The sequence below is a fragment of the Equus caballus genome, chromosome 18 (assembly GCF_041296265.1).
Source record: "Equus caballus isolate H_3958 breed thoroughbred chromosome 18, TB-T2T, whole genome shotgun sequence".
Taxonomy (NCBI): Eukaryota; Metazoa; Chordata; class Mammalia; order Perissodactyla; family Equidae; genus Equus; species Equus caballus.
Genome location: NC_091701.1, coordinates 51,812,692 through 51,827,457, shown reverse-complemented (window position 1 = coordinate 51,827,457; position 14,766 = coordinate 51,812,692). Strand labels below are relative to the sequence as shown.

General features: G+C 36.7%; 1 protein-coding gene across 10 annotated transcripts in view; it reads left to right on the top strand.

Moving 5' to 3' along the window:
* The window catches only part of SLC25A12 (solute carrier family 25 member 12), a 190,207-nt gene that overhangs the window by 72,235 nt on the left and 103,206 nt on the right, over positions 1 to 14,766 (top strand). For 2 of the 10 annotated variants that reach the window (XM_070241220.1, XM_070241226.1), the window contains exons 2-3: positions 136 to 220; positions 3,446 to 3,547. The exons of 6 other annotated variants lie outside the window; for them this stretch is intronic. The gene's annotated coding sequence lies outside the window, so the exon portion shown is untranslated. The remainder of the gene's footprint in view (positions 1 to 135; positions 221 to 3,445; positions 3,548 to 14,766) is intronic. 2 more of the 10 variants (XM_070241221.1, XM_070241228.1) reach the window with 1 other exon arrangement.

Here is a 14,766-nt window from a genome sequence, read left to right as displayed (position 1 = left end):
ATCACAATGTTAAGAAAACTGAAGTCAATGCTACTAATGACGTTATGGATCAAAAAGGGAAAACAATCTTTCTTATATAAATCACTTCTTCAAAATGGCAAGACTCATAATTTCTTTTCAAAACTTTATCTGTAGATGAAGCAATAACTGACCAGCAATTATGATCCTTATGGTAAGAAATCAAGAGGAATTTGTCTTAACTGCAGCAAATCTGAAACAGGTTAGTCCTGGAACTTTATAGTTAATTGTAGGAAAGAAATATGATGAAGCCTATATGATAAATATGAGTAAGAAATAAGATGCGTGTGAATAGGAAGTATGATGAAATCTGTGTATCGTAAGTAGCATTTAGTATGATCTGCTTGCAGAATTGAGGTTACAGTTTTAAATTGTCCTTATCTTAGAACTGTTCACATATGTTAAAATGTCACAGAATACATGTTTAACTAAAAGACAAAAGAATGACTTCTTTTAGAAAGGTAGTAGTAAAATTACCAAAAAGGAAACAGTATTTCCTTTTCTTGTAGTTTTTACCTCTTTTTTAATTTATATTTTACCTTGTTCTAAAGGAGCTTTAGGAAGTGAATGTTACCACCATGGAATAAAGTTTCTACAAAAGGAATATGCTGTCCTGATATAGATGGAAGAGGCAGCATAAAGATATGGCAAGTTCAATGCCCTACTAGTCTTAATTCTACTACTTCATGACTGTATGCCCTTGTTTCACACATTAACTAGAGACAATAATACTTTCCCAGTCACTACACTGGGTTGTTGTGAAAATCAAATGGAACAGTATTTATGAAAGAGGTTTGTAAACTCTAAAATTCTGTGTTAATGTGAGGTGGTATTAGTATGATAACATTTATTCTAGAATAGGAGGTCTGGAAAAGGCATTTTTCTCCAGAGAAAAAGGCCATATTACACTATTAGGAATGAACTAGCAACCATATGTGTGGTACAGGTTCAAGTGCATATGGACTGGTAAATTTTGTCACCTTGAAACCTTCTGAAGGGATTTGTTTTTTAAACATGGTATTAAAAAGATGCTCATCAGAAAGGGATGTAGGAAATCTGAGAGCTAAAAGAAAAATGCAGGTACTTTATGTGTCTTTATTTCAAAATATGTAGCTCTCTACAGACAGGTAACAGTAGCTTGTAAACCTATTTGTTTAGCTCACAGTGCTAATGGTGGGGTGGGGTGGGGTATGAGTATCACTTCCCAGAACAATTATCCAGAATCTCCTACCCAGCTAGATGACCTTTACATGGGATAAAAGAAAGAAAATAGAGGACCAGCTTGTATTGAAAATTACTGTGAGAGGAATAACTTAAAGACACATATTACTAACAGCACATACGTTTTTAAACTCTCATATACTACCCATAGCTGTGTAAACTAGTACTTTTTAAGATGCAATTTAGAAATTTTTAAAAATTTAATAAAATTTTCAATTTGTATGTCTTTTGAGGTAGCAGTTCCACTTATAAGCATTTGTCCTACAAAACTCTTTGCACAGGAACACAAAGATATATGAACAAAGATGTTCAATGCAGCATTAATTTTGTTGACAAATTGGAGATAGCCTAAACATATACCAAAAGGGGCTGGCTAATATACTGACTTAGGAAAATATCTCTAATAGGTTAAAAATTAAATTACACATTATAGTGTTATTTTATTTGTATAAAAAAGTGTGATTTGATAAGCACAGAAAACATCTGAAAGCATACTTAACAGGTTTAACCGTGGCTGCCTCTACGAGGGGGAATTGGAGATGGAGATTAATGAGTAATTTAAAAAAAAATACTGTTTGCTTCTCCTAATGAGAATGTATTGGTTTCTTTAATAATTAGAAACTTATCAATCTTTTTGGAACTTCTTAGACATGGTTGCTAACGCTTACCCTCTTCTTTAAATTCTATAAATTGTGATACACAGAATCAAAGAGGAGCAGCTTAATTGAAATGAGGAACAACTGTTGAACAGTTGAAAATTAGTATTTGTAGTTTTGCATTCTGTCATTATTTACAAGCAAAGATTTGCCAAAATGAGGGAAGAGCACTATAATTGCTTATACTTGTTTCCAAAATTACCATCCTGTGATGACTGCTTTACTTTTTGAAACTATAATTTGTAAGAATGGCATTAATTATGTATGTCTATTTAGGGTGAGAAATACAATAATGCCTATGATATTTCACATTCCATAGTTAAAATGTTATTTAAATATTAATTCTTTTTTCAGTTTTAGGCAATAAAAAATGACCATTACTCTTCTGTTTTAAATTTTTCTGTTCTTGTTTTGTGTTGTTTCTTAATGTGGAAGAGCTTTAGGGTAGGGGGAGGGTGAAGAAAGCTTTATCAAAGCTAGTTAGATAGTAAAGAAATGAGACTAAAAAGTGGTTAAAATTATGACTAGACATAGTCATTTTAAACTGAATATATTGTTTCAGTCACTCTGGGTTTTCGTTTGTTTGTTTGTTTTTGGTGAGGAGGATTGGCCCTGAGCTAACATCTGTTGCCAATCTTCCTCTTTTTGCTTGAGGAAGATTGTTGCTGAGCTAACATCTGTGCTAGTCTTTCTCTATTTTATGTGGGATGCCACCACAGCATGGCTTGATGAGTGGCACTAGGTCCATGCCCGGGATCTAAACCTGCAAACCCTGGGCTGCTGAAGCAGAGCATGTGAACTTAACCACTAGGTTCCCAGGGTGGCCTCTGTTTTTTCTTTTTTGATTGTGGTAAAAAACATAAAATTGACCATCCGAGTCATTTTTAAGCTACAGTTTAGTAGTGTTAAGTATATTCCCATTGTTGTGAACACTGCCATTTTAATGGATTGGTTTTCAGCCAACTCCTTTGTAACCTATTTACCCTGTCATATCACTATGCACAGCAAGACTCTTAACTTCCTATGATCTGGACACACAAAGAGAGAAGCTATTATACCAGCTATACAGTGCTGTTAGTTAAGTGTTTAGTTGATAAACTTGTTCCTTAAAAGAATTATAAAAATAAAATTTAGCTTTGTGGTAGTGTTTCTCTTTTTTTTTTTTTTTTTTAAAGATTTTATTTTTTCCTTTTTCTCCCCAAAGGCCCCTGGTACATAGTTGCGTATTTCTAGTTGTGGGTTCTTCTAGTTGTGGCATGTGGGATGCCGCCTCAGCGTGGCCTGATGAGTGGTGCCACGTCAGCGCCCAGGATCCGAACCAGTGAAACTCTGGGCCGCTGAAGTGGAGTGCACGAACTTAACCACTCAGCCAGGGGGCCAGCCTGTAGTGTTTCTTCTAAATTTTTTTACAAATCAGAATTTTGAGGGAATATATACAGTTGTCCACAAGCTAAACCAACTAGTCACTGTGAAAATTAAAAAAATTCTTTCTGAAAATTTTGCTAGAGGGAATCCACACTTTAAGTTTGTCATTAATCTCATCAACACAGGGCTCTCAGAGAATCCCTTTGCCAGTCTCTTGAATGGGCTAAGAGGAAGAAAGGGTCATGCCAACTGGTACCATATAATACAAAGAGAGCCTGCTTCATCAGGTAAGAAGGATGTGTCATTAGGGTTAGGATGCATCTAAAGAATGAAAGCTTTACTTTTTCATATCTTTGTAAATTTAAATTTTGTTGTTCATGGGAAAGTTTGTTACTATAGATATGGTGTTATTTTTTAATATAGTTTAAGAGGAACTAAGGTACTTTAATATAAAATCAGGAATTTTAGAGCAAAGTGATTTTAGAAATCAGGTAATCTAGTCATTGTCATGCTTTTTGTTTGGTATACGTATGCATAAAAACTTTTGTTCCCATTTCCTTGTAAATATATATCTAACATATTTTTACTACTGTTAATCCCTATATTAAATATTACTATTGTTAACTTATTTTTTAGGCAAAAAAGAATACGAATACTCATTCTTAATATTTTCAGTCAGTCAATCACTTGTGCACCCCTGAAGATCCCTGACTTAATCCCACACTCTTCTTTTTGGGTGAGAAAGATTGGCCCTGAGCCAACGTCTGTTGCCAATCTTCCTCCTTTTGCTTGAGGAAGATTGTTGCTGAGCTAACATCTGTGCCAATCTTCCTCTATTTTGTATGTGGGATGCCACCACAGCTGGCTTCATGAGTGGTACATAGGTCCGCACCTGGGATCCTAACCTGCAAACCCTGGGGCCTCCAAAGTGGAGTGTGCAAACCTAACCACTATGCAACCGGGCTGGCCCCAATCCCACACTCTAGCTTGAGGTTTCTCAGCAAGCAACTGATAGAGCTGATATTGTGGCCCAGGTCTCTCAATTTGGTCCTATGTTTTTCCACTTTTTTCTTTCCTTTCCTGCTGTAGAAAAGGCTAATTTCCTTCATGAAATACTTTACTTTGGAGAGAAAGTCACTGTGTCTTGCACATGGTTGACACCCATTAAACATTTGTTAAAAGACTTTGCAGTGATACCATCAAGAACACAATTTCCCCCGCAAAACAACCAAGCTTCCACTTTTGTTCAATCACTTACTTGGTCTTGGATTGGAAACTGCTACATTTCTTTGCCTTAAAACATCCTTGAGCCTGTGATTAGAATTAAAGAGACTAAAAACCACCTCATCCATGTTTAACCCATTACTGCCAACATATGTGTAACACAGGCCTTTCCCTCTTATTAAGTTGTTCTTTGTACATCACCAGGCAGAAGCTTTGGCCTAGGGTGAGTGAGTAATCATAATTAGCAGGAGACGATCTTTTGCCAGAGTAAATTTATCCCTGGTACAATAGCTCCAAAGACAAGATTATCTGGGACACAGGGCTATTCTTGTAGACAAGCCCAGATCATCAGTAGCCCTGGCTTTCCCCAGAGAATTTTAACTCAGATTAAGTTCTAGCTTTCTTACAGAGCTCTGAGAAAGCCTAGCTATTCCTCATCAAGAGCTTACCCTCCTCCTCTTTACCTCCTTCTCTATCCTTCAATTAGTTAAGCACCCAAACATTCAGACACTAAATATAAGCTCCATCTCCCCAAACCCAGGTCCTATTTGGCATACTACACTTACAGGATCGAAGAGAGGTATTGGGTAAGTGGTACAGTGGATGTGACATCCTTCTTCCTTTTTCTCTCTGGGCTTCCCACAACAAACAGGAAGGAGCCCGTGCTGTTCCGTGCAGCAGCCCCATATTTCACCCCAGGTGAGGCTTTTATACTCTTCTCTCACTTTTCTCCCATTGGCTTCATTGAAGCCGGCTGTATCAGGGCCCTGCTGTGTTCACTCACCAAGGCAGGCCTGCTTATCACAGAAGGATTGCCTCAATTTCTCATCTGTCCTCCTAGGGGATAATTATGAATCATCCCCTTCTCCACTCTTAAGCTTATTTACCTCTTATTGATAACTCCTCCAGGGCTGGAACTATGTTATCTTCATCTCTGAGTTCTGACTTGAAGGGAGAACAAATTCTTTTAACTAACATTTACGAAAGATTTTTATTCAGGTTAACTGTTGTATTGAATACATTAGTATTTAAGCTTACCCATATCCTCTCTTCTTAGGCCACTCTCAGGTTTGTTTATCTCCCCTCTTTCTGCCTGACCCTTAAGGACAATTGCTATATAAACAGAATTATCTGCAATACTGGGTTTTATAAATTTTATAAAATGAGGTTATATTCTCATTTGATGTTCAAGTTATATTCTCTCATTTTATAAAATCTTAACTAAAAATCTGAATGTTAACTTTAAAAAAATATGTAGGGGGCCGGCCCCATGGCCTAGTGGTTAAGTTCGCGCACTCCGCTGCAGGCGGCCCAGTGTTTCATCAGTTCGAGTCCTGGGCGCAGACATGGTGCTGCTCCTCAAACCATGCTGAGGCAGCATCCCACGTGCCACATCTAGAAGAACTCACAAGTAAAATATACAACTATGTACCGGGGGGCTTTGGGGAGAAAAAGGAAAAAAATAAAATCTAAAAACAAAAAAAATGTAATATTCTCATTTGAGAACAAATACTTGGAGAAATGAAAACTCCCATTTAAAAAAAGTTGTAAGAATGACCTCAAGGATTGCTAAAATATTTTAAAATAACAAATAATTATAACACTTTGTTTTATGTAAGTTTTGTTAAGCTAGAATCACAAGAAAGACCAGGAAGAAATTTTCTTTCTCCAAAAATTGGGCTGCACGTCTACATTGTCCTTGGATACGTGGAAGCCCTGCTGAGCTAAATCACATATTTCCTTCATTTGGTAAAGATTTTCGCTATTTTTCCCTTTTCAAGTGGACTTTCAAGTTCTTTTATTCTCAGATTTTGAACCTCACATTGTTCTTTTGGGTAAAATGCAGAAGGGCTGCAGCAGGGAGACAACAAATGTCCAATTCACTCAAATAGTATCAATAGGATTTAATTTTCTTAGGTTTTGCTTTGCTTTTTAAAGATTTTTTATTTTCTTTTTCCTTTTTCTCCCCAAAGCCCCCCGGTACATAGTTGTATATTCTTCGTTGTGGGTTCTTCTAGTTGTGGTATGTGGGACGCTGCCTCAGCGTGGTTTGATGAGCAGTGCCATGTCCGCGCCCAGGATTCGAAGCAACGAAACACTGGGCCGCCTGCAGCGGAGCACGCGAACTTAACCACTCGGCCACGGGGCCAGCCCCGGTTTTGCTTTGCTTTTTGTTAAATAAAATAAATTAGATAATATATTTAAATGCCAAATGACAATTTTATCTATTATTTGATTTAATTGTATATGAGTCCATATCTAAGCACAAATGAAAATTGCATAGTTATATGTTTAGTACATTACAACACCTTATCCATTTATTTAAAGCAGATAAATACTTATCTAAATCATCATTGTGACAAATAAGAAAAATAGCTATAATTTGAAAGGTATTCTTTGGTGAGCCTTTATTTTTATGATATCTAGATCATATATTTTTTTTCCATTGGGGTCATATAGGGTTGAGATGAAAAAGAAAAAAAAGGTAGCTGTAAACTTTTTATCTCTTACCTGGCTTGAGTTAAGAAGGGGTTAGAGCATTCCTAGGTATGAGATCAATATGCCGCAAATAATTCCAAGAGATTCTCGCCCTGCTCCAGTGTCCTAAAATATTCCAGTGTGGGAGGAAGACTTCATAAATTAGAGTCCTCATACAAATATTGCCAATGATGCTATAGAAATTGGAGTTAGAGATAGAATAGGTTAGGGTAGATGATTTCACATCAGGTGGGCCTAAAGAATCTTCCCTAGAGGATTCAAAGACATGTTCTCTGAAATATCTGTGCTATTAACAATTCTATCTATGGACTCCCTGCAAACTGGAATGATTGTAGATAATGGAAAAAGTCAAGGCTAATACTCAATTTTTAATGGAAAAGGAGGAACTGAGAGATCTCACTCTGTTTAGTCTTCTTTGAAATACTATGGTGTTGATCTTTGAAAAACAACAACAACCAAAAAAACCAAAAAACAAAAAAGCCCATAATTTACGAGTCCACAGAGGGTGGTCAAGTATCCATCATCCAATATGGATTTGTGAAAAGCAGTCTTACTGAATAAACTTATTTTACTTCTTAGAACAAATAAATGGCAAAAAGAAGTATAATAGTAGGTTTGGTTAGATATATGATCATTCCTGACCCTATGCAAAGTTGTGATTTAGAGAAAATTCATTTATCTGCTTCAGGCTTTGTTTAATACATTCAGATTACTCATACAATTGTACTTGCCACATAGATACAATTTCAAGTTCTGATTGATTCACTTAACATTATATCATAAACTACATACTACTCTTACTTTTATGCGACCAAGTTGCTAAGGAATCTGAACTTAGGGGAGGTATATACATAAAATGTTTTTTCTCTAGTCACTACTCCCACTGTACTACGTTGAATATCCTTTCCCCCCAGGCAGATGCCTTAGTTTTCTGGTGCTTTAATTTGTGCAAAGTCTAGCTTGGCCTACTTTAAAACTTTGGTGTTTTAAAACATCCTCCCTTGCTGGCCAGACTTGTAGCCACAGGGACCTGAAATGAGGATGGGAGTATAGTCACTTTTTCACTCATTCTCCTTTCCTAAGCCCCTAAAGATTGGGTTGGGGAGAGTGTCTGGTTCTAGAATATTTTTTCCTCCTTCCTTTTCAAGACTAGTTCTTCTGGTGTTGAGGGCTAAAAGTAGGAATAAAGAAGAAATTAATCTTGCCACTTAACTCTCTCTGTTTTGGGCATCTCTACTTCTCCAGCTGACGGTGACTCCCATTGATGCTCTTACTGCCTCTCACATAGGATGCATTCTTAATTTCTTCAGTGAGCTGCAAGGGGCCACCATATTGTACCAATTCCCTGACAAGGAAACTCTGGCTCCTTGCTGCTGTTTTCTCCTTTGTTAGTAGGCTTGCCTTTTGGGTGGAACACTGCAAAAGCAATTCAAGCCCCAACATCTTCCTGGCATCACTTGACCTATAGGAAATTCATATATCGTCTCTTGTGTGGCAATCAAAGTCCCCAATACAATGGACACACATAGTCCTGTCAGCTGTCAGGATGATGAAATTTAAAATGTTAGCCAATGCCAATACTCATCATATAAGGTGGGGGTGGGATGGGGAGCAAGAATAATATAAAGTATAGCTGCTACTGAACCCTTATTCTGTAGATGGCTGTGATGCCTAAGTTGATAATCATAACTTCCATTTTCAACCCTTCATTGTGTAACCCTTTATCCCTCTAAGCACTTCCACTGGGTCTAACTCTTTATCTTGTTCAGTGCCTAAACCTTAATTCCCAAATGATCTGAGTTACCTATGGATTTATCTTTGTTGGCTATCTTTATTGAATTGTCTCTGATGGGTTTGACACATAGTCATCCTCGTCCCTTGGTTGGGATTAATAAACACATAGCTATGGTGACCCTTTTCTGCCTTTAATTCTACAGCTTGAGGAGCCCAAAATGGCCAGGGGACAGTCTCAGTTTCCAATTCATCTGAACCTTGATGGTGTTTGCTGATGGAAGCATTCCTCCCTTGGATATAGGACCTCAAAATCCATGAGCCTAAGGTTGTAGGGAAGGGAGGCAAAAATTTCTTTAGTGGGTTATCTGGTGTGATAGTGAGAGGGGCCGTTTTCACCTCTTCCTCTTGGTTCCTGGATCTGTGCATTCCAGCTACAGGAGATCCTCTATCTCCAATGTTCTGTTATTTTATAATGTGCCTTGTTATTGAACCTTTTTCATCTATTGTTCTGGATACACAGAGGACACTTTGAAACTCAAAACTCATCTTTTGGGTGTGGAAAGTTCTCTTATTTCTTTCTTTGATAATTTTTTCCCCATCATTTTAAATCTATATTTTCTGTGGAACTCTTAGTTGTCAATTATTGGGCCACTTGGATTAGTTTTCTATATTTAAATATTTTTCCTCCCTTTCTTTGTGTATTTCTCTACTTTCTGACAGGTTTTTCACAACATTTTTATTATAATCCTTTTGCTAATGTTTTTATTACCACATACTAACTGTGTAACTTTGGAAAAGTTGCTCAATGTCTCAGTCTCAGTTTCCTCATCTTGGAAAGGGTGATAATAACATGAGATAACCCTACTTCACGGTGGTGTTTTGAGGATATGTCATATAAAATGCTAGAATATTATCTGATACATAGGAAGTACTCAAGAATAAATATTAGTTAATATTAGCTATTCATCAGTATCTTGCGAATTTGGTTCACTTAAGTGATTTTTAGAAGATTTTTACACCTACAAGATGATTTCTGACCTATAGGTCTGATGACCAGATCCCAGGCTTTGGTGACTGCACCACATTATGCCTTCTCTGGAAGACCTAACAGTTGGCCTTCAGCAATCATGCCTCTCTATCTCATTATGCCCTTCAAATTCGACAATTTCTGAAGTCCCTTTTCCAGTTTTGCATCTCTGTATCTGTGCTTACATGTGTATATTTTCATCTTAATTTAAGGTCTTGTAAGAAACTCTTATTCTTAAAAATGAAGTGATAAGGGAAAAAGATGATTCATGAAGATGGTCTGCCCCAGAAGTGTGTATTTATTCTTTTATCAAACATTTTTGTTAACCACTGCTAAATGCTAGAGATACAGAGACTTTTGTTTTATCTTGTTCTTTGTTAAAATTTTTTTTAAAAGATTTTATTTTTCCTTTTCTCCCAAAGCCCCCTGGTACCTAGTTGTGTATTTTTAGTTGTGGGTCCTTCTAGTTGTGGCATGTGGGATGCTGCCTCAGCATGGCTTGATGAGTGGTACAATGTCTGCACCCAGGATCTGAACCAGCGAAACCCTGGGCCGCCAAAGCGGAGCACACAAGCTCAACCAGTCGGCCACGGGGCCGGCCCCTATCTTGTTCTTAATTACTTTTCTTGAGCACCTATCATGCTCAAGAATCTATGTGAGTTCACAGTCTATTGGACTGTTTTTAAACTATGGGTCATGAAATCAATTCAGTATGTTGAAACCAGAATTAGAATAAAAAGAAATAGAATAGTATAGAATAGTAAATACCAGAGTGTGTTGCACATAGTAAATTCAATATTTCTTCATGAAATTTTTATTTCAGTGTGTACTGGGGTTGTGATTTTTTTAAAAATGTGTATTTTACTATTTAGGTCAATAAAGTTTAAAAGCTACCAGTGGAAAAGACAATAAGCAAAGAGATAATTACAACACAGTGTGATAAATACTATGCATGGAGCAGGGGCCTACCTACCTCAGATGGGGAAAGAGGATTAAGGATTGTTTTCTGGAGGAGGGGATTCTTGAGCTGTATCTTCAAGGATAGGAAAATTTGAGTAAATATGGAGTAAAATATTCCCAGCAAAGGAAATAGCACAAAGGCTCAAAAATCCTTGTGACTAAAGGAACAAGTATAGTAGTAAAAGTAAGATATAAGACATAAAAAAGAGGAAGTAGCCAAGTGAGGAAGCTCCACTTTTCACCATACTGAGGTAGTTGAAATTTTTTTTAATTTTATTGAGTCACATTGGTTTATAACATTGTGTAATTTCAGGTGTACATTATTATATATCAGTTTCTGTATAGACTGCATCTTGCTCACTCCCAATAGTCTAGTTTTTATCTGTCACCATACATATGTGCCCCTTTACCCCTTTTGCCCTCCCTCACCTCCTTCCCCTCTGGTAACCACTAATCTGTTTATCTTCCGTATGAGTGAAATCATACAGTCTTTGTCTTTCTCTGTCTGGCTTATTTTGCTTAACTTCATACCCTCAAGGTCCATCCACGTTGTTGCAAATGAGAAGATTTTGTCTTTTTTATGGCTGAGTAGTATTCCATTGTATATATATACACCACATCTTCTTTATCCATTCATCAGTTGATGGGCATTGGGTTGTTTCCATGTCTTTGCTATTGTAAATATTGCTGCAATGAACATAGGGATGCATAAATATGTTTGTATTGTTGATTTCATGCTCCTTGGACAAATACCAGGTAGTGGGATAGCTGGATCATATGGTATTTCTACTTTTCATTTTTTGAGAAATCTCTATACTGTTTTCCATAGTGGCTGCACCAGTTTGCATTCCCACCAGCAGTGTATGAGGGTTCCCTTTTCTCCACATCCTCTCCAACATTTATTATTTTTTGTCTTGTTAGTTATAGCCATTCTGACAAGCATAAGGTCACATCCCATTATAGTTTTGATTTGCATTTTTCCAATAATTAGTGATGTTGAACATCTTTTCAAGTACCTGTTGGCCATCTGTATATTTTCTTTGGAAAATGTCTGTTCATATCCTCTGCCTCTTTTTTTGATCAGGTTTTTTTGTTGTTGTTGTTGAGTTGTATGAATTCTTTATATATTTTGGAAATTAACCCCTTGTCAGATATATGATTTGCAAATATTTTCTCCCATTTGGTGGGTTGTCTTTTTGCTTTGTTCATGGTTTCTTTGGCTGTGCAGAAGCTTTTTAGGGTGACATAGTCCCATTTATTTATTTTCTCTTTTGTTTCCCTTGCCTGAGTAGACATGGTATTCGAAAAGATCCTGCTAAGACCAATGTCAAAGAGTGTACTGTCTATATTTTCTTCTAGGATTTTTATGGTTTCAGGTCTTACATTCAAGTCTTTAATCCATTTTGAGTTTATTTTTCTGTGTGGTGTAAGATAATGATCTACTTTCATTCTTTTGCATGTGTCTGTCCAGTTTTCCAAATACCATTTATTGAAGAGACTTTCCTTTTTCCATTGTATGTTCTTGGCTCCTTTGTTGAAGATTAGCTCTCCATAGATGTATGGTTTTATTTCTGGGCTTTCAATTCTATTCCATTGATCTGTGTGCCTGTTTTTCTGCCAGTGCCATGCTGTTTTGATTACTATAACTTTGTAGTATATTTTGAAGTAAGAGATTGTGATGCCTCCAGTTTTGGGTTTTTTTCTCAGGATTTATTTGGCTATTTGGGGTCTTTTGTCGTTCTATATAAATTTTAGGGTTCTTTGTTCTATTTCCATGAAGAATGTCACTGGGATTCTGATTGGCATTGAATCTGTAGATTGCTTTAGGTAATATGGACATTTCAACTGTTTATTCTTTCAATCCATGAACATGGAATATCTTTCCATTTCTTTATGTCTTCTTTGATTTCTTTCAATAGTCTTAAAGTTTTCAGCATACAGGTCTTTCACCTCCTTGGTTAAATTTATTCCTAGATATTTTATTCTTTTTGTTCTGATTGTGAAGGGAATTGTATTCTTGACTTCTCTTTCTGCTAGTTTATCATTAGTGTCTGGAAATGCAACTGATTTTTGTAAATTGATTTTGTACCCTGAAACTTTGCTGTAGTTGTTGATTATTTCTAATAGTTTTTTGGTGGATTATTTAGTGTTTTCTATAAATAGAATCATGTCATCCACAAACAGGGAGAGTTTTACTTCTTCCCTTCCAATTTGGATTCCTTTTATTTATTTTTCTTGCCTAATTGCTCTGGCCAAAACCTCCAGTACTGTTTTGAGTAAGAGTGGTGAGAGTGGGCACCTTCATCTTGTTCCTCTTCTCAGAGGGATGGCTTTCAGTTTTTCACTGTTAACTAGGACATTGGCTGTGGTTTTGTCATATGTGGCCTTCACTATGTTGAGGTACTTTCCTTCTATATCCATTTTATTCAGAGTTTTTTATCATAAATGGATGTCAGATCTTGTCAAATGCTTTCTCTGCATCTATTGAGATGATCATGTGACTTTTATTCCTCATTTTGTTAATGTGGTGTATTACATTGATTGATTTGTGGATATTGAACCATCCCTGCATCCCTGGTTTAAATCCCACTTGATCATGGTGTATGATCCTTTTAATGTATTGTATTTGATATGCTAATATTTTGTTGAGGATTTTTGCATCTATGTTCCTCAGCAATATTGGACTGTAATTTTCCTGTTTTGTGTTATCCTTGTCTGGTTTTGGTATCAGGGTAATGTTTGCCTCATAGAAGGAGTTAGGAAGTGTCCTGTCTTCTTCAATTTTTTGGAATAGTTTGAGAAGGATATGTGTTAAATCTTTGAATGTTTGGTAGAATTTTCCAGAGAAGCCATCCAGTCCTGGTCTTTTGTTTTTTGGGAGGTGTTTGATTACTGTTTCAATCTCTTTACTTGTGATTGGTCTATTCAGATCTCTGTTTCTTCTTGATTCAGTTTTGGGAGGTTGTATGAGTCTAAGAATTTATCTGTTTCTTCTAGGTTATCCAATTTGTTGGCACATAGTTTTTCATAGTATTCTCTTATAATCATTTGTATTTCTATTGTATCTGTTGTAATTTCTCATCTTTCTTTTTTTTTCTTTCTGTTTTTGGTGAGGAAGATTGGCCCTGAGCTAACATCCATTGCCAGTCTTCCTCTTTTTGCTTGAGGAAGATTGTCCCTGAGCTGACATCTGTACCAGTCTTCCTCTATTTTGTATATGGGACACCCCCACAGCATGACTTGATGAGCAATGTGTAGGTCTGTGCCCTGGATCCGAACCTGTGAACCCTGGGCTACTGAAGTGGAGCACACTGGATTAACCACTACATGACTGGGCTGGCCCTACTCTTTCATCTTTAATTTTATTTATTTGAGACTTCTCTCTTTTTTCTTAGTGAGTCTGGCTAAGTGTTTGTCAGTTTTGTTTATCTTCTCAAAGAGCCAGCTCTTAGTTTCATTGATCCTTTCTATTGTTTTCCAGTCTCTATTTCATTTATTTCTGCTCTGATTTTTAATATTTCCCTCCGTCTGCTGACTTTGGCCTTTGTTTGTTCTTCTTTTTCTAGTTCTGTTAGGTGTAGTTTAAGACTACTTATTTGAGATTTTTCTTGTTTATTGAAGTTGGCCTGTACTGCTATAAATTTCCCTCTTAGTACCACTTTTGCTGCATCCCATAAGAGTTGGTATGTAGAAGTTTGAATTTTATACTGAAGTCGGTAGAGAGCTCCTAAAGGATGGAGAAGTCACAAAATTTAATTTCTATTTTAGATTGAACACTTGACAGCACTGTGTAGAATGGATTTGAGGATAGTGACTGGAGGCAGAAAAGGGAGAACTGGAGGCTTGGAGAGCAAGTAGGAGGCATAGTGATGGCTATTATAATCAAGAGAAGAGATTTAAAAAGCACTGAAGGGGATGGGAAACACAGGATTGGGTGGCTATTTGGATGTGAGGGGTAGGGAAGAGTCTGATACCCAACTTTCTGGATTGAGCAACTAAGGCAATGGTAATGGTCTTCACTTAGTAAATATAAAAGGACTAATGACTAGTGGTAGAGTGACC